The following is a 22,159-nucleotide window of genomic DNA, read 5'->3' as shown; positions in this document are numbered from 1 at the left end:
GTGTGGATGGAGGAGAAGGTCGGGTTGGAAGCGGTGTGCAGACAGTGGTAAGGGTCAGGCTGGGCGTGGTGCGTAGATGCTGGTGATGGTTAGGATGAGGGCGGTGAGTGTCAGGCTGTGGGACAATGTGTGGGCAGCATTGAGTGTCAGGCTGGGAGTAGTCTTTGACAATGCTGAGTGTCAGGCTGGGGGTGTTGTGTGAGCGTCAGTGAGGGTCAGGCAGGGGGTGGTGAGTGGACGGCGGTGAGTGTCAGGCTGTGGGAAAATGTGTGGGTGGCAGTGAGGGTCAGGCTGGAGGCGGTATGTGGTTGGCAGTGAGTGTCAGGCTGGGAGCAGTGTTGGACGACGATGAGGGTCAGGCTGGGGTTGGTGTGTGGCCGGCAGTGAGGGTCAAGCTGGGGGCGGTGTTGGACAGCGGTGAGGGTCAAGCTGGGGGCGGTATTAGTCAGCGATGAGGGTCAGGCTGGTATTGGTGTGTGGGCGGCAGTGAGGGTCAGGCTGGGGGCGGTGTGTGGGAGGCAGTGAGGGTCAGGCTGTGGACGGTGTGTGGACAGCAGTGAGGGTCAGATAATGGCACCAGTCTTCCAGCAACTAGTCTAGAACCAGAGGGCATAGGTTTAGGGTGTCAGGGGAAAGATATAAAAGAGACTGAAGGGGCAACTGTTTCACACAGAGGGTGGTACGTGCATGGAATGAGCTGCCAGAGGAAGTGGTAGAGGCAGGTACAATTGCAACATTTAGAAGGCATTTGGATGGATATATGAATAGGAAGGGGTTTGGAGGGATATGGGCCGGGTGCTGACGGGTGGGACTAGATTGGGTTGGGATATCTGGTCAGCATGGATGGGTTGGACGGAAGGGTCTGTTTCCATGTTGTACATCTCAATGACTCTGACACTAAATGGCCAGTTTCCACACCACAGTGACTCTACGGGAAACCCATTTGGACAGGTACCTAATAGGAAATGTTTGGATACATGTGGACCAAGGGGAGGCAGGTGAGATTACCTCAGTTTGGAATTATGTTTGACATGGATTGATTGGATCACAGGGTCTGTTTCCATGCTACATAACATTACGACTCTAATTCTTGCTATCTCTGCATTCCTCCCTCTTCACATCTCTCCCTATCTCTGTCACCTCACCCAGCCTCACAACTCTTCCTTATCTTCCAAGTTTGTGAGAAGATTTGTAGCTCGGGTGATCGTTGTTGTGGTTCTGTTCGCCGAGCTGGGAATTTGTGTTGCAGATGTTTTGTCCCCTGTCTAGGTGACATCCTCAGGGCTTCGGAGCCTCCTGTGAAGCCCTTCTGTGATGTTTCCTCCGACATTTATAGTGGTCCAGGAACTGACAACCGGAAGCGGCAGAGACAGGCCACTATAAATGCCGGAGGAAAAATCACAGAAGCGCTTCACAGGAGGCTCCCAAGCACTGAGGATGTCACCTAGACAGGGGACGAAACGTCTTCAAGACAAATTTCCAGCTCGGCGAACATCTTCCTTACCTCTAATCATTCCTCTCCAGCCTCAGACACCTCCCTAACTCTAATCCCCTCCAGTCTCTGAAAGTTGTGCTATATGTGCCTTTCTTTGATTCCAGCCTTGAGCTTATCCCATTTTTATTTCTCACTTGATGACGGCCCTTACAGATTCCTGCATCGAGCTCCAGAATTTCCTCCTAAACCGCTCCATCTTACTTTCCTCCCAAACACATTGACCAATCATGTGTCATCTATTCTGCTCTCATTTTTTCTGACCTGGTTTCAAAGGTGGCCGGTCATATTCCTATATTAAGTGTCTTGAGGTTTACAGCACAGAAAAAGGCTCTGTGGGCCATTGAGTCTGTGCCAGTAATGAAAACTATAACCAAACTATCCTGATCTATTTTCCAATACACAGTCATTGGCACCATCTGTCTTGGTATCACAGTGTGCACCGAAATGTGTCTTAAATGCTGTTGGGAATTCTGTGTCTCCCACCCTCCCAGACAGTGAGGTTTAGTGCAACTGTTGCTCGATGATGGCATCACCCACAGGAACACAGAGCAGCTGGGTCTGTGCAAACCAGAGATCGCCCACACATTGGGAAGGATGGCAGGGTCCCTGAGAGGGGGCACAGGGTATTTACCAGGATGGTGCAAGGAATGGGGGATTGTAGTAGCATGTTTTGGATATTATTTTACATTATTCATTGGTATGATATAGTTGTTTCTGATACATTGGGTAGATAATATCGATCTACTATAGATGGACTCTCCTTCCCAACCTCTCCCCTTGCCTGGGCTGTGGTAACCTTCAGATTAAACCACCACCAGTCATCTCTCCCGAATGAGAGAGCAGCCCTATGGTCTGGTAGGACAATACTGACTTTGCCTCTACACAGTGATGTCACTGTACCTCGGGGGTGGGGAGAGGGAATGCTGAAGGTGGTGTATGGGACACCACTCAGGCACAGTGCTTTGTCCTGAAGGATGTTCACGTTCTTTATCATTGCGGGGGGGGGGGGGGGGTGGGTGGGTGCACTGATGTAGGTGAGTGGACACTGTTCCAACACAACTCTGATGTGTACCTTATAGAGAGCAAACGGACATTGGGGAATCAGGGGTTTGGGGAAACTGAGATTGTTCTCCTTGTAGTGAAGGAAATTGTGGGGAGCTGTGACAGAGGGGTTTACAAAAGTTACCCGTTATAATAAACCTTATACTCATCAGCTCATTATACAAGGAGTACAGGACACATTGAAGGTGTGGGGAGAACTATTGAGAGAATGGGATGATTGAAAGGAGAACTTTTATGCAGTAAATGCGATTGAGCTGGAACACAATGTTCACGCACAATGTGAACATCCTGGTCCTGATGAATTGAGTAAGCGTTTGGCGTTACAGTTACTGAGATTACCATCTGAATGTCCACCTGTAGTATCCTGTAATACAAGTTTATAAAATCCATCACTGTCAGTTCAGGTTAGAAACTCACACCATCCCCTCCTCCTGGCCCAGGATGACTGGACACATTACCCCTTGTGGAGGACAGCAGTTAGTTCAGGGTGAAATCTATGTGGGTTTCTCGGAGTTTCCACCTTGGGACTTCATGTGACTGAACAGGGCAGATCTTTCATAGATGGACAGAATGATCCAAGAGTCAGTGAGATGTGGAGAGCAGGAGTTCCTTCCTTTTCTTTCCTTCCGTGTTGCCGCTGTGCTTCATCAATAAGACATGGGGGGTGAAAGGCTCATGCAGCTCGATGGGCAAGTTGTCTCCATTCTGACCAATGGGCAGCAAGCTCCTCCCTGTCATCCCATAGAGTCTCACGAAAAACAGAGCAACACTGCACGCTTCCCACTGCCCAGGATTCCCAGTAAACGGTTAGAAGAATTGTGGGGTGGGGATATCTGTCAGAAAAGGCATAACTGTAAAGTTCTAAGAGGATTGTGAAGTGAGAGAGATGCACAGGAGAAGGGGGCAACAAGTTGCCAGATGGAGTATAATTTGGGAAAATGGGAAGTTGGTCATTTTGGAGGGGATAATAAAAGAACAGAGTGCTATTTAAATGATGGAAACTGTAGAAAGCTGCACCACAAAGGGACCGGGGTAATTGTGCAGGAAACACAGAAAGCAGCAGATTCTGGGTCAGTCACGGAATCAAGGGTTCGGCTTTAGATTCGTCAAGTTTAAGGCAACACCGACACGGGTCAGGGGTTTCAGTAACAATGGAGCTGGGGTGAGGGGGAGACAAGGAACGTTTAACAGAATGGAATTCCTGGTGTTTGTGATTGTGTGGATGTCTGATCCGAAGGTCACCTTGGGGTCAGATATAACAGCTATATTGTGAAGAATGTAGTGTACCTCAGATATTTCTCAGTGGGAGGGAGGGGCTCAGCAGTAAGGGAAAGGTATTTGTAATAGCAACTGAAGGCAATGGTTCTAACCATTACAATGTTTCATTGGAGAAAACTGCACCTAATCGAGTAGTGGGAGCATGGTAAGTAGTTTGATAACTGAGTAACAGTGGAGTAATGAAGACAGATGATGGGAAGAGGGACTTGGGCAGTGTCAGTTTACATGTGAAACCTAACACAGTGCTTTTGGACAATGTCACCTCCTTGCAGTATGTCGGTGAGAAAAAAGGTGGGTCCAATGATAGATCCTTAGATTCCCCACAGTTTGGAAACAGTCCCTTCGTCCCAACAAGTCCACACCGACCCTCCGAAGAGGAACCCATCCAGACCCATTCCCCTACGTTTACCACTGATTAATGCACCTAACACTGCAGGTAATTTAGCATGGCCATTTCACCTAACCTGCATATCTTTGGACTGTGGGAAGAAACCGGAGCACCCGGAGGAAACCCACGCAGACACGGGGAGAATGTGCAAACTCCACACACCCAATCGCCCGAGTCTGGAATCGAACCTGGGTCCCTGGTGCTGTGAGGCAGCAGTGCTCACCATTGAGCCACCGTGCTGGCCAACCCTTGAGGGACACCACATGCAATGAATTCAGAAAGGAAATCAGAAAGGGTATCACAGCTACAGAAGTTACCATTGTCGAGGACGGTCTGCCTACTGAGTCAGTATGGGTGGAAATTAGGAACAGTAAGGCAGCAATCACCTCATTAGGGGTTTATTACAGCCCCCCCCTCCCCCCCCAACAGCAGCAGGGAGATTGAAGAAAGCATAGGTCAGCAGATTTTGGTAAAGACTGAATGTAATAGGGTTGTTGTAATGGGTGACTTTAACTTTCTCAATATAGATTGGAACCTCCTTCGAGCAGATGGTTTTGTAAGGTGTGTTCAGGAGGGTTTCCTAACTCAGCACATTGAAGCGGCCGACGAGGGGAGAGACCATTTTGATTTTGGTGCTCGGCAATGAGCTGGGGCAGGTGTTGCGGTGGGAGAGCATTTTGGTGATAGTGACCACAACTGCCTCACATTCTACATAGCTATGGAGAAGGAGAGAAGCAGGCACAATGGGAGGATATTTAATTGGGGAAAAGGAAACTATGATACTATCAGACGTGAGTTGGGAAGCATGGACTGGGAGCAATTATTACATGGAAAGGCCACTATAGACATGTGGGGACGGTTTAAGGAACAGTTGTTGCGAGTGATGCATAAATGTGTTCCTCTTAGAGAGGCAAGAAGGGGTAAGATAAAGGAACCTTGGATGTCGAGAGCGAAGGAGCTTCTTTTCGAAAGAAAGAAGGCAGCTTACGTCAGGTGGAGGAAGGAAGGGTCTTGCTCAGCTCGACAGGATTACAGGCAGGCGAGGAAGGAGCTCAATAATGGCCTGAGGAGATCCAGGAGGGGGCACGAAAAAGGCTTGGCAGGAAGGATTAGGGAGAATCCAAAGACATTTTACATGTATGTGAGGAGTAAGACAATGATCAAGGAAAGAGTAGGGCCGCTCAGGGATATCATGGGGAACTTGTATATAGAGTCTGAGGAGGCAGGGGAACCCCCTAAATGAGTTTTTTTGCTTCTGTCTTTACTAATGAAAACGACCTTGTAGTGAATGAAACAATTGAGGAGCAGGAAATCATGCTGGGACAGATAGAGATTGAGGAAGCTGATGGGCTGAACATTTTGACAAACATTAAGATGGACAAGTCGCCAGGGCCAAACCAGATTTGTCCTCGTCTGCTTTGGGAAGTGAGAAATGTGATTGCTTCGCTGCTTGCGAAGATCCTTATATCCTCGCTCTCCATTGGAGTCGTACCTGAGGACTGGAGGGAGGCAAATATAATTCCTCTCTTCAAGAAAGGAAATAGGGAAATCCCCGGCAATTACAGACCAGACACTCTCACGTCTGTCGTCTGTAAGGAGTTAGAAAAGATTCTAAGGGACAGGATTTATGAGCATCTGGAAGAGCATGGCTTGATTTAATGCAATCAACACGGCTTTGTGAGGGGCAGGTCATGCCTCACAAACCTTACTGAGGTTCTTTGAGGATTTTACTCGGCAAGTTGATGAGGGTCGAGCTGTGTATGTGGTGTATATGGACTTCAGTAAGGCATTTGATAAGGTTCCCCATGGTAGGTTCATTCAGAAGGTCAGGAGGAATGGGATACAGGGAAACCTAGCTGTCTGGATACAGAATTGGCTGGCCTACAGAAGACAGCGAGTGGTAGTAGAAGGAAAATATTTTGCCTGGAAGTCTGTGGTGAGTGGTGTTCCACAGGGCTCTGTCCTTGGGCCTCTACTGTTTGTAATTTTTATTAATGACTTGGATGAGGGGATTGAAGGAGGGGTCAGCACGTTTGCAGACAACACAAAGGTTGGAGGTGTCGTTGACAGTATAAAGGGTTATTGTATGCTGCAGCGGGACATTGACAGGTTGCAGAGATGGGCTGAAAGGTGGCAGATGGAGTTCAACCTGGATAAATGCGAGGTGATGCATTTTGGAAGATCGAATTTGAAAGCTGAGTACAGGATTAAAGATAGGATTCTTGGCAGTGTGGAGGAACAGAGGGATCTTGGTGTGTAGGTGCATAGATCCCTTAAAATGGCCACCCAAGTGGACAGGGTTGTTAAGAAAGCATATGGTGTTTTGGCTTTCATTAACAGGAGGATTGTGTTTAAGAGTCGTGAGATCTTGTTGCAGCTCTATAAAACTTTGGTTAGATCGCACTTGGAATACTGTGTCCAGTTCTGGTCGCCCTATTATAGGAAAGATGTGGATGCTTTGAGAGGTTTCAGAGGAGGTTTACCAGAATGCTGCCTGGAATGGAGGGCTTATCGAGCAAAGGGAGGTTGACTGAGCTCGGACTTCTTTCAGTGGAAAAAAGAAGGAAGACAGGGGACCTAATTGAGGTGTACAAGATAATGAGAGGCATGGATAGAGTTGATAGCCAGAGACGTTTTTCCCCGAGCAGAAATTATTAACACGAGGGGTCATAGTTTTAAGCTGTTTGGCGGAAAGGAAAGAGGAAATGTCAGAGGCGGGTTCTTTATACAGAGAGTTGTGACAGCATGGAATGCGTTGCAAGCAGCAGTCGTGGAAGCAAGGTCATTGGGGATATTTAAGAGACTGCTGGACATGCATATGGTCATAGAAATTCGAGGGTTCATACATTACCTTACATGAGGATCAATGGTCAGCACAACATCGTGGCTGAAGTGCCTGTTCTGTGCTGTACTGTTCGATGTCCTATGTTCTATGTTCTATGAAGTGTATCTGGACCTTTCGACCATCTGCACCCTGTAGTGACAGATAGTGCTCCCTCAATACCTTAGAAACCATCCGCTCAGTATGTTTATCCCCAAAGCACCTCGACAGAACATTCATGCCCTCAACACCTCAGAAAGCAAATCTGTTGCCCCCTTGGACCGTGTTCATCCCCAAACCTGTTCTCACTGTGATGACCCACAGCCACCTCCAAGATTGGAGCCCAGGGCCCAGAACATTATTTTTGTCTCGGGATTGATCATAGATTCCCTGAGATGTGGAAGCAGGTTATTCGGCCTATCAGGTTCATACTAACCCTCAGCAAAGCATCCCATTCCCCCTCTATCCCCGGATCCCTTCATTTCCTCTCGCTAACCCACCCCAACCTGCACATCTTTGGACAGTGAGAGGGAACTGGAGCACCCGGAGGCTGACACGGGGAGAGTGTGCCAACTCCACACAGACAGTCGCCCGAGGCAGGAATCGAACCCGGGTGGGGTGAGGCAACACTGAGCCCCCGTGACCATCCCACCATCTCCTCCCCGTTGATGACCGTTTGATGTCTCTACCCGGTGAGTATCTAACTTGTCTAGCGTTTATTTAAGAAAGATTAGGGAAAAGGGCAATGCCTCCACAAGCTCAAGATGCTTGGTCCCCCTCGAAAAAATATTTATATCAATTTCAAAAAGAGACTTTATTCACAAAAAAACTTTACCTACAAACATAGTCACTAAAGTTCGGTTCTGTACTGTCTTTACAACAAGTCTTTGTCATGACATATATACTCCGCTTGGCTGATTAACTGAAATGTTAGGAGTGAGCTGTTCCTTCTGAATGAACATCACAAAGTTACATTGAGAAGGATCTTTGTGAAGTGCCTGTGTTCTGTATCTGTTCTCCCATGTAGACTTCCCTCCGAATACAATACCTTACAAAGCCTTAAACCTGTTTGTCAACTTTCAATAGAAGCAGCCTCAGGGCATTGCACACAGACTGAATTACTCATTGACGCTTGGATCAGGTCAAATTCTCAAGCAAATAGATGGCTGGGGAAATTCAGTAGCAACGGTGAAGAGAGAGAGGAACAATTCGCATTTCAAGTGACCCTTCCTCAAAACGGTCTGTTCTGAAGGAACGTTCCCGCAGAAATCACTGGACTGAAAGGTAAACTGTCTCTCTGTCTCTTTCTCCCTCTCCCTTCAGAGATGCTGCCGGACATGCTGAGTTTCTTCAGCAATCTCTGTATTGATGGTTCAGGTCTCCAGATCGTCCGTGCAGATTGATTTAGTGTTGAATTCTCAAGCTTGCTCTATGAAAGGGATTGAATCCCTCTGCTACAAAGGGGGGTCAGTTACCACAGCTAACAGGTTCGTGATGCCAACATTGTTGGCTCAATCTCTATCATGTCTGAAATTACCATGAAGCCCCCAGCTTCTGAACCTCACCCCTCACCTGAGGTGTGTGACCCACCAGTCCTCTCTCTCTGACAAGACAGCAGCTCTCGGGTCCTCCTGGTCTGTACTAACTTCCCAACTTTAAAAGGGCACTCCATTAAGAGAGCTCTTTACATGGTTCAGGTCACAATCATGGAGCTCCCTCCCTAACATCACTGTGGGAGACCCAAGGACTGCAGCAGGAGAGTACAGCTCACCCCCACCTTCCAGGCAACTATTAGAGGGTGTGGGAATCACATACAAGCCACATGTGAAAATAAGGAGAAAGTGAGGTCTGCAGATGCTGGAAATCAGAGCTGAAAATGTGTTGCTGGAAAAGCGCAGCAGGTCAGGCAGCATCCAGGGAACAGGAGAATCGACGTTTCGGGCATAAGCCTGAAGAAGGGCTTATGCCCGAAACGTCGATTCTCCTGTTCCCTGGATGCTGCCTGACCTGCTGCGCTTTTCCAGCAACACATTTTCACCACATGTGAAAAAAAGTTTTATAACAGGGTCACGGTGGATGGTCACTAACTCTGTTTCTTTACCTGTGTTGAAATCAGCGTAATGAAGAAGCTAAGAGTGGGTTGAAAATGACAATGATAGTCTTTCGTAGGTTGGTGTTTATTAGAGTTTGTATCGACAGTATGAATGTTTGAGCACTTATTCAAGGGCATGCAGGTAGCTGCTAGAGGAAGTGATGGGGGCTGGTATAATTGCTACATTAAAAAGGCATCAGGATGAGTATGTGAATAGGAAGGGTTTAGAGGGATAACAGCCAAATACTAGCTAATGGAATGAAATGAGATGAGAATATCTGTTTGGTATGGACGAGTTGGACAGGAGGGTCCATCTCCAAGCTGTGCACTTCTGTGACTCTGTGCCTCTGAATAGTCTATTACAGAGAGTTTCAGACAGGGTTTGGTTTGTGTGTCTCTCTCATGCTTCCTCAGAATCTGCAAACCCTATCTCTCCAAATTTCCACAAGACACTATGAAATCGAAAAAGAGAGGGTCAGTACTGAGGGAGTGCTGCACTGTCAGAGGGTCAGTGCTGAGGGAGTGCTGCACTGTCAGAGGGTCAACACTGAGGGAGTGTTGCACTGTCAGAGGATCAGTACTGAGGGAGTGCTGCACTGTCAGAGTGTCAACACTGAGGGAGTGCTGCACTGTCAGAGGATCAGTAATGAGGGAGTGCTGCATGTCAGAGGGTCAGTACTGAGGGGGTGCTGCACTGTCAGAGGGTCAGTACTGAGGGAGTGCTGCACTGTCGGAGGATCGGTACTGAGGGAGTGCTGCACTGTCAAAGAGTCACAACTGAGGGAGCGGTGCATTCTCAGAGAGTTAGTACTGAGGGAGCGCTACACTGTAAGACTGTCAGAACTAATGGAACGCTGCACTGTCAACGAGCTGCACTGTCAGTGGGTCAGTACTGAGGGTGTACCGCACTGTCACACGATCGGTATGGGGGCAGTGCCACACTGTCAGATGGTCAGTACTGAGGAAGTTCTGCACAGTGTGAGCGTCAGTACTGAGGGAGTGCCGCACTGTCAGAGGGTCAGTACTGAGGAAGTGCTGCACTGTCAGAGGGTCAGTGCTGAGGGAGTGCTGCACTGTCAGATGGTCAGTACTGAGGGAGTGCTGCACTGTCGGAGGGTCAGTCACTGAGGGAGTGCCGCACTGTCAGAGGGTCAGTACTGAGGGAGTGCCGCACTGTCAGAGGGTCAGTACTGAGGAGGTTCTGCACTGTGTGAGCGTCAGGACTGAGGGAGTGCCGTACTGTCAGAGGGTCAGTACTGAGGAATCACTGCGCTGTCGGACAGAGGGTCAAGAGTGAGGAACTATTGTATTACCAGAGGGCCATTTCTGAGGAGTACTACACTGTCAAAGGGTCAGTACTGAGGGAGCACTACACTGTCAGAGGTTTAGTCCATAAGGAATGCCGCACTGTCTGAGGCTCTGTCCTCTGAGAGTACTGCACCATCAGAGGGTCAGTACTGAGAGAGCACTACACTGTCAGAGGGTCAGAACTGAGGGAGCACGCACTATCAAAAGGTCACGACTGAGGGAGCGCTACACTGTGAGAATGTCAGTTCTGAGTGAGTGCTATTTCAGAGAGTCAGTACAGAGAGAGTGCTGCACTGTCAGAGGGTCAGTACTGAGGGAATGCTGCACAGTCAGATGTTCAGTACCGAGAGAGTGCTGCACTGTCAGAGAGTCAGTACTGAGTGAGCACCACACTGTCAGAGTTTCAGTCCAGACGGCAAGCCTCACCATCAGAGGATCTGCACTGAGAGAGCACTGCACCATCAGAGGGTCAGTACTGAGGGAGTGCCTCATTGCCAGAGGGTCAGTACTGAGGGAGCGCTGCACGGTCAGAGGGTTAGTACAGAGAGAGTGCTACACTGTCAGATAGACAGTACGGAGGCAATGCAGGACTGTCAGAAGTGCAGTACCGAGGCAGAGGGTCAGTACTGAGGGAGTGCTACACTGTCAATGAGTCAGTACTGAGGCAATGCTGTACTGTCAGAGTGTCAGTTATGATGGAGTGCTGTACTGTCAGAGGTTTTGTCCTGAGATTGGGCCACACTGTCAGAGGACCAATATAAGGCCACTTACACACTGTCAGAGAGTCAGTCCTGAGGGAGTGGATCAATATCAGAGAATCAGTATGAAGGGAGTGCAGCATTGTCAGAGGATCAGTGTGGAGGGAGGACAGCATTGTCAGGGGGCCAGTGTGGAGGGAGTGCAGCATTGTCAAAGGATCAGAATGGAGGGAGTGCAGCATTGTCAGAGGATCAGTGTGGAGGGAGTGTAGCATTGTCACAGGATCAGTGTAGAGGGAGTGCAGCATTGTCAGAGGGTCAGTACGGAGGGAGTGCAGCATTGTCAGCGGGTCAGGACGGAGGGAGTGCAGCATTCTCAGAGGGTCAGTGTGGAGGGAGTGCAGCATTGTCAGAGAGTCAGTATGGAGGGAGTGCAGCATTGTCAGAGGGTCAGGATGGAGGGAGTGCAGCATTGTCAGAGAGTCAGTGTGGAGGGAGTGCAGCATTGTCAGAGGGTCAGTGTGGAGGGAGTGCAGCATTGTCAGAGGGCCAGTGTGGAGGGAGCGCAGCATTGTCAGAGGATCAGTGTGAAGGGAGTGCAGCATTGTCAGAGGGTCAGTGTGGAGGGAGTGCAGCATAGTCAGGGGGTCAGTGTGGATGGAGTGCAGCATTGTCAGAGGGTCAGTGTGGAAGGAGTGCAGCATTGTCAGAGGGTCAGTGTGGAGGGAGTGTTGCATTGTCAGAGGGTCAGTGTGGACGGAGTGCAGCATTGTCAGAGGGTCAGTGTGGAGGGAGTGCAGCATTGTCAGAGGGTCAGTGTGGAGGGAGTGCAGCATTGTCAGAGGGTCAGTGTGGAGGGAGTGCAGCATTGTCAGAGGGTCAGTTTGGAGGGGGTGCAGCATAATCAGAGGGTCAGCACGGAGGGAGTGCAGCATTGTCAGAGGGTCAGTGTGGAGGGAGTGCAGCATTGTCAGGGAGTCAGTGTGGAGGGAATGCAGCATTGTCAGAGGGTCAGTGTGGAGGGAGTGCAGCATTGTGAGATGGTCAGTACGGAGGGAGTGCAGCATTGTCAGAGGGTCAGTGTGGAGGGAGTGCAGCATTGTCAGAGGGTCAGTTTGGAGGGGGTGCAGCATTGTCAGAGGGTCAGCACGGAGGGAGTGCAGCATTGTCAGAGGGTCAGTGTGGAGGGATTGCAGCATTGTCAGGGAGTCAGTATGGAGGGAGTGCAGCATTGTCAGAGGGTCAGGATGGAGGGAGTGCAGCATTGTCAGAGAGTCAGTGTGGAGGGAGTGCAGCATTGTCAGAGGGTCAGTGTGGAGGGAGTGCAGCATTGTCAGAGGGCCAGTGTGGAGGGAGCGCAGCATTGTCAGAGGATCAGTGTGAAGGGAGTGCAGCATTGTCAGAGGGTCAGTGTGGAGGGACTGCAGCATAGTCAGGGGGTCAGTGTGGATGGAGTGCAGCATTGTCAGAGGGTCAGTGTGGAGGGAGTGCAGCATTGTCAGAGGGTCAGTGTGGAGGGAGTGCTGCATTGTCAGAGGGTCAGTGTGGAGGGAGTGCAGCATTGTCAGAGGGTCAGTGTGGAGGGAGTGCAGCATTGTCAGAGGGTCAGTTTGGAGGGGGTGCAGCATAATCAGAGGGTCAGCACGGAGGGAGTGCAGTATTGTCAGAGGGTCAGTGTGGAGGGAGTGCAGCATTGTCAGGGAGTCAGTGTGGAGGGAATGCAGCATTGTCAGAGGGTCAGTGTGGAGGGAGTGCAGCATTGTGAGATGGTCAGTACGGAGGGAGTGCAGTATTGTCAGAGGGTCAGTGTGGAGGGAGTGCAGCATTGTCAGAGGATCAGTGTGGAGGGAGTGCAGCATTGTCAGATGGTCAGTTTGGAGGGGGTGCAGCATTGTCAGAGGGTCAGCACGGAGGGAGTGCAGCATTGTCAGAGGGTCAGTGTGGAGGGAGTGCAGCATTGTGAGATGGTCAGTACGGAGGGAGTGCAGCATTGTCAGAGGGTCAGTGTGGAGGCAGTGCAGCATTGTCAGAGGGTCAGTGTGGAGGGAGTGCAAGCATTGTCAGAGGGTCAGTGTGGAGGGAGTGCAGCATTGTCAGAGGGTCAGTGTGGAGGGAGTGCAAGCATTGTCAGAGGGTCAGTGTGGAGGGAGTGCAGCATTGTCAGAGGATCAGTGTGGAGGGAGTGCTGCATTGTCAGAGGGTCAGTTTGGAGGGACTGCTGCATTGTCAGAGGGTCAGTGTGGAGGGAGTGCTGCATTGTCAGAGGGTCAGTGTGGGGACACTGCAGCATTGTCAGAGTGTCAGTACGGAGGGAGTGCAGCATTGTCAGAGGGTCAGTGTGATGGGAGTGCAGCGTTGTCAGAGAGTCAGTGTGGAGGGAGTGCTGCATTGTCAGAGGGTCAGAGTGGGAACACTGCAGCATTGTCAGAGGATCAGTGTGGAGGGAGTGCTGCATTGTCAGAGGGTCAGTGTGGAGGGACTGCTGCATTGTCAGAGGGTCAGTGTGGAGGGAATGCTGCATTGTCAGAGGGTCAGTGTGGGGACACTGCAGCATTGTCAGAGGGTCAGTACGGAGGGAGTGCAGCATTGTCAGGGGGTCAGTGTGGAGGGAGTGCAGCATTGTCAGAGAGTCAGGACGGAGGGATTGCTGTGCAGTGAGAACGTCTGTAATAATGAAGTGCGCCCTCACTGACAGTCAGTACTGATGGACGGCCATGCCGTCAGAGTGTCGCACTGTGAGAGAGTTACTACTGAGGGAGCGCTGAACTGTGAACGGGTTAGAACTGAGGGAGCACGGCAATCTGAGGTTATTAGTACTGAGGGATCACCGCGCTGTGAGGGGATCAGTACTGAGGGCGCCCCACACTATGTTCGGACAGTCAGTACTGAGTGATTGCTGCATTGCCAGAGGGTCAGTACTGAGAGAGTGATGAATACTCAAAGGGACATTACTGAGGGGGCATTACACGGTCTGTGTGTCAGTTCTGAGGGAGTGTTGTTTCAGAGGGTCAGTACTGAGGGCGTGCTGCACTGTCAGAGGGTCCGTACGGAGAGAGTGCTGCACTGTCAGAGGTTCAGTTATGAGGGAGTGCTGCACTGTCAGTGGGTCAGTACTGAGGGAGTGCCGCACTGTCAGAGGTTCAGTAATGAGGGAGTGCTGCACTGTCAGAGGGCCAGTATTGAGGGAGTGCTGCACTGTCAGAGGGTCAGTACTGAGGGAGTGCTGCACTGTCAGAGGGTCAGTACTGAGGGAGCGCTGCACTGTTAGAGGGTCAGTACTGAGGGAGTGCTGCACTGTTAGAGGGTCAGTACTGAGGGAGTGCTGCACTGTCAGAGAGTCAGTACTGAGGGAGTGCTGCACTGTCAGAGGGTCAGTACTGAGGGAGCGCTGCCCTGTCAGAGGGTCAGTACTGAGGGAGCGCTGCACTGTCAGAGGGTCAGTACTGAGGGAGTGCCACACTGTCAGAGTATCATGACTGAGGGAGTGCTGCACTGTCAGCGCATCAGTCTGGGGGATACCTGCATTGTAAGAGAGTCAGTACTGAGTGATTGCCACACTATCAGATGGGCTGAATGGCCTAATGTCTGCTCCCATGTCTTGTGGTCGAAGAGGAATATCTGAAATTGTTCAGTATATTTCTGCCTCTGCTTCCTACAGACCCTGTTCAGTAATGATTCCCACGTCCAGGATCCAGAGACTGTGTTCAAACAGACAGTCTTCATTTGGTTACCACCGTCTTTTCCCAGGGATCAAGTTTTCGTTTCACGTGACTGACCTGCAAGCTGAAAGGGATATTTTCATGCTGCAGGGCTGAGGTTTATTCCTCAGCTTCCATGTGCTCATCCCAAATGAATCCCACTGCCCCAAACTCAGCACAGTCGTGTGTTCCTTATTTCTGAGTTTCCCAATGCTAATCACATCCAGAATGACATCCCACACTCCTCCAAATCGTATTGCAGGCTATTTGTCTGGGAACGAGGTGTGCTAAGAGAGGAAATAAAAATCTGACAGTACTTTACCGTGACATTAAGGGTGAATTGATAATGAGAGAAAGAGTAGGTTGTGGAACACAGTGAGAATTTGTGCATGGACCCAGAGGCTACAGTGAATGGATGCATTTTGTCAATGCTCATTGGGACAGGGACGGTATGAAATCGTGGAGATGCCCTGTGATACAATTAAATGTATTAGCATATATATAGAGAGAGATGGTTCTGAGTGGTCTGGCCTTCTTTCAACCCAATAAATCTTCAAAATCTTCAGTTTACCGAATGAGGTGATGGAGGAAGTATCAGGTACACTTGCAAACATTTTCAAATCCCCTCTGGCCACAGGAGAGGTGCCGTCGGACTGACCATGTGGTCCTGTTATTCAAGAAGGAACATGGGATATACCAGGCAGCTCCAGGCCAGTCAGGCTAATATCGTGGGTGGGACGTCTGTTGGAAGCAATTTTGGGAGATAGAATTAATCAGCATTTACAGAGACTGGAGTTCATGAAGAACAGTTAAAATGGTTGTGTTAAGGTGGAGGTCAGGTCTGACCAATGGGATTGCACTTTTTAAGGAGGTGACCAGCTGTGTAAATAAGGGCAAAGCTTTCCTGTCGTCTGCTTGGAGGTCAGTAAGGCTTTTATCAGGACCCATACTGGAAACTGATAGTGAACATAAAAACTCAAGATCCAAGGAATTTGGCGCAGAATGCTGAGTGGCAGGAAGCAGACAGTGATGGCCCAGTTAGAAATCTCTGTCTGTTCATGTCTCACTGTTGGGATCTTGCTGATGTGGTTGATAGAAAAGATTTAGATTTGAATGGTGGAGGGTTAATCATTGGGTTCATGAATGATATGAAGATTGGTGGGGTGATAAATACTGAGGAGGATAGCCTTAGGTTACAGAAGGATGCAGATGGCCTTGTCAGATGGTCCGATCAGTGACAACAGGTGAGGTGCCTGAAGGCTGGAGTGATTAATGATGAGCCATTATTGAAGTAAGGCTGCAAGGAACAGCCATTGAACAATGGAGCTGTGAGCCTGATGGCAGTGGTGGGTAAGCTGTTGGAGGGCATTCTGAGAGACAACTTACATGCATTTGGAAAAGCAAGGATTGATTAGGGATGGTCAGCTTGGCTTTGTTTGTGGAAATGATGTGTCCAGCTTGATAGAGCTTTTGAAGGGATGTCCAAGGAAACAGATGAGAAGGTTTCACATGGGAGATTGCTTCGTAAAAGGTTAGATGAGATGGCATCCAAGGAGAGAGGACAGCACGGTGCCTCAGTGGTTTGATTCTAACTCCCGATGACTGTCTGTGTGGAGTTTACACATTCTCTCTGTATCTGTGCGGGTTCCCTCCGGGTGGTCCAGTTCCCTCCCACCGCCCAAAGATGCCATGGGAATGCAGCATCAGAGGTATAGAGTAGAGGATGTGAGTCTGGGTGCGATGCTGTTCAGACAGTCAGTGTGGAGCCAATGGACGGAATGGCTTGCTTCTACACTGTAGGAATTCTAAAATTAATCCAGAGAGACAAGTAATGTTCCGGGGACCGGGGCTCCAATCTTGGACAGGGGTGGATGTGGGTCCTTACAGTCTGAAGGGGTTTGAACACAGTTTGAGGGGGGAGCTGGGCTGAGCCCTGAAGTGTTGAGGATGTGAATGCTTTGTGGAGCTACTGTCTGAGGCGCTTTGGATGTTAAACACAACAAAGTGATGCTTTCTTTGGAAATGTGGGAGCACTTTCTGCAGTACTGAGGGAGCACTTTCTGAGGTATTGAGGGAGAACTATCTGAGGTACTGAGGGTGCACCTTTTGAGGGAGTAGTATCGGAGGTACTGAGGGAGAACTATCTGAGGTATTGAAGGAGCACTGTCTGAGGTAGTGAGGGATCATTTTCTGAGGTACTGAGGATGCACTTTCTGAGGTACTAAGGATGCACTTTCTGAGGTACTGAGGGAGAATTATCTGAGCTATTGAGTGAGTACTTTCTGAGGAATTGAGGAAGCACTATCTGAGGTACTGAGGGAGCACTATCTGAGGTACTGAGGAAGCACTATCTGAGGTATTGAGGGAGCACTTTCTGAGCTACTGTGGGAGCACTTTCTGAGGTCTTGAGGAAGCACTTTCTAACATATTGAGGGAGCACTATCTGAGGAATTCAGGGAGCATTATCTGAGGTACTGAGGTAGAAATATCTGAGCTATTGAGGGAGCACATTCTGAGGTATTAAGGGAGTAGTATCTGAGGTACTGAGGGAGAACTATCTGAGGTATTGAAGGAGCACTGTCTGAGGTAGTGAGGGATCATTTAGTGAGGAAGCACTATATGAGGTATTGAGGGAGAACTTTCTGAAATACTCAGGAAGAACTGTCTGAGGTACTGAGGGAGCACTTTCCGAGGTAGTGTGGTGAGAGACAGAAGGGTGAGTGCGAGAGAAAGAGGGTGAGAGAGAGAGAGAGGTGAGAGAGACGGTTGAGAGATAGGGGGGTGAGAGAGAGAGGGTGAGAGAGAGGGGTGAGGGAGAGATGGGTGAGAGAGAAGGCGCGTGTGTGAGAGAGAGAGATCGGTGGAGAGAGAGAGGAGGTGAGACAGATGGGGTGAGAGAGAGGGGTGAGAGAGTGGGTGAGAGAGAGGGGTGAGAGAGGGAGAGGGGTGATAATGAGAGGGGTTGAGTGAGAGAGGGTTTGAGAGAGGTGGTGAGAGAGAGGGGGTGAGAGAGATGAGGCGAGACAGACAGTAGTTGAGAGAGAGGGGGTGAGAGAGGGGGTGAGAGACAGGAGGTGAAACAGACAGGGGTTGAGGGAGAGGGGGTGAGAAAGAGAGGAGTTGGGAGAGAGAGGATGTGAGACAGACACGGTGAGTGAGAGAGAGAGGGGTGTGAGAGGGAGAGGTAATTAAGAGAGAGGTGAGAGGCAGGGGTGAGTGAAGGCTAAGACAGAGATGGGTGAGAGAGAGGGGTGAGAGAGAGTGGTGACAGAGAGAGATGGCAGAGAGAGACGGTAAGAGAGAGCAGGGTGAGGGAGAGAGGGTTGAGAGAGAGAGGGGTGAGAGAGAGGGGTGTATGAGAGAGAGAGGGGGTGAGAGAGATGGAGAGATGTGTGAAAGAGAGGGGGTTGAGAGAGGAGTGAGAGATCGGGATGTAAGAGAGAGGGGTGAGAGAGTTGGTTGAGAGAGAGGGGTGGAGAGAGAAGTGGAGAGAGAGAGAGTGGTGTAAGAGAGAGAGAGGTGAGATGATAAGAGGGCTGAGAGAGTGGTGAGAGAGATAGAGAGGAGTGTAAGAAAGAGAGTGGTTAAACATTAGGGATGAGTGAAAGGGAGAGAGAGTGGTGAGAGAGAGAAAGCTGTGAGAGAGGGGGCAGAGAAAGACGGGGTGAGAGAGGTGGGTGCGAGAGAGATGGAGCGCGTGAGAGGGGTGGTGAAAGAGACAGTGTGGTGAGAGAGAGGGGTGTGAGAGAGAGAGAGTTGAGAGAGAGGGGTGAGAGGGAGAGAGAGAGAGAGACGGGTGAGAGACAGAGAGGGGTGAGAGACAGAGAGGGCGGAGAGAGAGTGGGTGAGAGAGAGGTGTGAAAGAGAGAGGGGTGAGAGAGAGGGGCGTGAGACATAGAGAAAGGGGGCGAGAGAGAGTGGGCGAGAGAGAGAGTGGGCGAGAGATGGAGGGGTGAGGCAGAGATGGGGGTGAGAGCGAGATGGGTGTGACAGGGAGAAGTTATGAGAGTGGGTGTGAGAGATAGGGGTAAGAGAGAGAGACTAAGTGTGTGAGAGAGAGTGGGTGAGAGACAGTGGGTGTGAGAGAGAGGGCAGAGAGAGAGGGGTGAGAGAGAGAGGGAGATAGACGTGTGAGAGACAGGTGTGAGAGACAGGTGAGAGAGCGAGGTGATGAGTGAGAGAGTGTGTTGAGAGAGAGGTGGTGAAAGAGAGAGTGGGGGGTGAGAGAGAGAGAGGAGGTGAGACAGATAGGGGGTGAGAGAGGGGTTCAGAGAGGGGGGTGTGAGACAGAGGAGGTGAGAGACAAGGGGAGAGATAGAGGGGAGAGGGGGGAGAGAGACAGTGTGGAGAGAATGAGGGGGAGAGAGAGAGAGGGGGTTGGAAAGAGAGGGGGCGAGAGAGACTGGGGTGAGAGAGAGGGAGTGTGTGAGAGAAAAAGGTGAAAGAGAGAGAAGGCGAGAAAGGGGGAGAGCGACAGCATGGGGTGAGAGAGAACATTGAGAGAGAGGGAGTGTTTGAAAGAGGGGAGTGAAAGAGACAGAGGGTGAGTGAGAGACGGTGAGAGAGAGAGGGGTGAGCTAGAGAGAGCTGAGAGAGAGAGGGGGAAAGAGAGAGATGGGGTGAGACAGCAAGGGCGTGAGAGAGAGGGTGTGTGAGAGGTGGGTTGAAAGAGAGAGAGGGTGAGAGAGAGAGAAGGATGAGAGACAGAGAGGGAGTGAGAGAGATTCGGGTGAGGGAGAGAGAGGTGGGAGAGAGAGGGATGAGAGAGAGAGGGTGTGAGAGAGGGGGTGAGAGAGGGGGTGAGAGAGAGAGCGGGGGAGGAGAGAGAGGTATGAGAGAGAGAGGGACGAGAGACAGAGAGGGAGTGAGGGAGAGAGAGTCGGGTGAAAGAGAGAGAGGGGGTGATAGAGAGACGGGGAGAGAGAGAGGGTGAGAGGGAGAGATAGAGGGATGAGAGAGGGGTTGAGATAGAGAGGGGTGAGTGAGATAGTGAAGTGAGATAGAGGAGAACGGGAGAGAGATAGAGGTATGAGAGAGGGGGGTGAGAGTGAGAGGGGGTGAGTGAGAGAGGGTGTTGCCAGAGAGGCAGTGGGAGAGAGGGGTATGAGAGAGAGGGGAGGTGAGCCACACAGGTGGTAAGAGAGAAAGGGTGTGAGAGTGGGGTTGAGAGAGAGAGGGGTTGAGAGAGAGAGGGGGTTGAGAGAGAGGGGGGTGAGAGAGAGGGGGTGAGAGAGAGGGTGAGAGAGGGAGAGTGGTGAGAGAGGGAGTGGGGGTGAGAGAGAGGGGGGATGATTGAGAGAGTGTTAAGAGCGAGGCGGTGAGAGAGAGAAGGTGAGAGACAGTGAAGGGGTGAGGTAGTGAGGGGGGTGAGAGAGAGGGGGCTGAGAGACAGGGGGAGAGATAGAGGGGGAGGGAGAGGAGAGGAGAGTGAGGGGGAGAGAGAGAGGGCGAGAGAGGGGGAGTGAGAGAGAGAGATGGCGAGAGAGACGGGGGGCGAGAGCGAGGGGGTGTGTGAGAGACGGGGTGGAAAGAGAGAGAGGGGTGAGGGAGAGGGGGGGAGAGAGAGGATGGGGTGAGAGAAAGAGAGGGTGAGAGACAGAGGGGTGAGGGGAGAGAGGGGGTGAGAGAGTGGGAGTGAGAGAGTGGTGAGGGGAGGAGAGGGGGAGAGACATTGATGCGATGAGAGAGTCAGGGGGTGAGAGACATGGGGAGAGATAGAGGGGGGAGAGAGAGGGGAGAGAGAGAGGGTGGAGAGTGTGAGGGGGGTGAGCGACATGGGGCGAGAGAGAGAGTGGAGGCGAGAGAGAGAAAGGGGGCGAAAGTGACAGGGGCGAGAGAGATGGAGTGTGTGAGAGAGAGAGGGTGAAAGAGAGAGGGTGAGAGAGGGGTGAGAGAGAGAGGGGTGAGAGAGAGAGAGGCGTGAGCGAGAGCATGGGGTGAGAGAGGGGGTCAGAGAGAGAGGGGTGAGAGAGACGGGACGAGAGACAGAGAGGAGTGAGAGAGAGAGGGGGAGAGAGTGAGGGAGTGTGTGAGAGAGGGGGGGTGAAAGAGAGAGGGTGAGAGAGAGAGGGGGTGGAGATAGAGGGGTGAGAGGAAAAGGGTGAGAGAGAGGGGTGAGAGGGGAGGGAGCGTGTGAGAGGTGGGTTGAAAGAGAGAGAGGGTGAGAGAGAGGGATGAGAGGCAGAGATGGAGTGAGAGAGATTCGGGTGAGGGAGGAGAGGAGAGGGGGGGGAGAGAGAGGGGATGAGAGAGAGAGAGGGTGTGAGAGAGGAGTGAGAGAGGGGGGTGAGAGAGAGAGAGCGGGGAGGAGAGAGAGAGGGTGAGAGACAGTGACGGGGTGAGGTCGTGAGGGGGGTGAGAGAGAGGGGCTGACAGACAGGGGGAGAGATAGAGGGGGAGAGAGAGAGGAGGGAGAGGAGTGAGGGAGAGAGAGAGGGGGTGAGAGGGGGCTGAGGAGAGAGAGACGGCGAGAGAGACAGGAGGCGAGAGAGAGGGAGTGTGTGAGAGACGGGGTGAAAGAGAGAGAGGGTGAGGGAGAGGGGGGAGAGAGAGGATGGGGTTTGAGAAAGAGAGGGTGTGAGACAGAGGGGTGAGAGAGAGAGAGGGATGAGAGAATGAGAGTGAGAGAGAGAGTGGTGAGGGAGAGAGGGGGGGAGAGAGATTGATGTGGTGAGAGAGTCAGGGGGTGAGAGACATGGGGAGAGATAGAGGGGGGAGGAGGAGAGGGGAGAGAAAGAGAGTGGAGAGTGTGAGGGGGTGAGAGAGAGGGGGTGAGAGGGAGGGGTGAGAGAAAGGGGTGAGAGAGAGGGGGTGAGAGAGAGAGCGTGATGAGAGCGAGGGGGTGAGAGAGAGGGAGTCTGTGAGAGAGGGGGGATGAAAGAGAGCGGTTGAGAGGAAGAGGGGGTGTGAGAGGAGGGGTGAAAGAGAGGGGGATGAGAGAGAGAGGGGGGGTGAGAGCCAGGAAGAGAGGCGGTGAGAGAGAGAGAGAGGGGTGAGACAGGGAGAGGTTCTGAGAGTGAGGGTGAGAGAGAGAGACGCTGTGAGAGACTAAGCGCATGAGAGAGAGAGAGTGAGAGACATTGGGTGAGAGAGAGAGGGCAGACAGAGAGAGAGAGGGGTGAGAGAGAGACGGTGAGAGACAGGGGGGTGAGAGAGAGGGAGTGTGTGAGAGACGGGGTGAAAGAGAGTGGGGTGAGAGAGAGAGAAAGGATGAGTGAGAGGAGGGTGTTTGAGAGAGAGGCGGTGAAAGAGAGAGGAGGGGTGAGAGAGAGAGGAGGTGAGACAGAGAGGGGGATGAGAGAGAGGGGTTGAGAGAGAGA

The sequence above is a fragment of the Chiloscyllium plagiosum genome, unplaced genomic scaffold, assembly GCF_037043375.1.
Source record: "Chiloscyllium plagiosum isolate Xiang-an unplaced genomic scaffold, Cpla_swu_hap1 HiC_scaffold_38, whole genome shotgun sequence".
Taxonomy (NCBI): Eukaryota; Metazoa; Chordata; class Chondrichthyes; order Orectolobiformes; family Hemiscylliidae; genus Chiloscyllium; species Chiloscyllium plagiosum.
Note: the sequence above shows the minus strand (reverse complement) of the source record.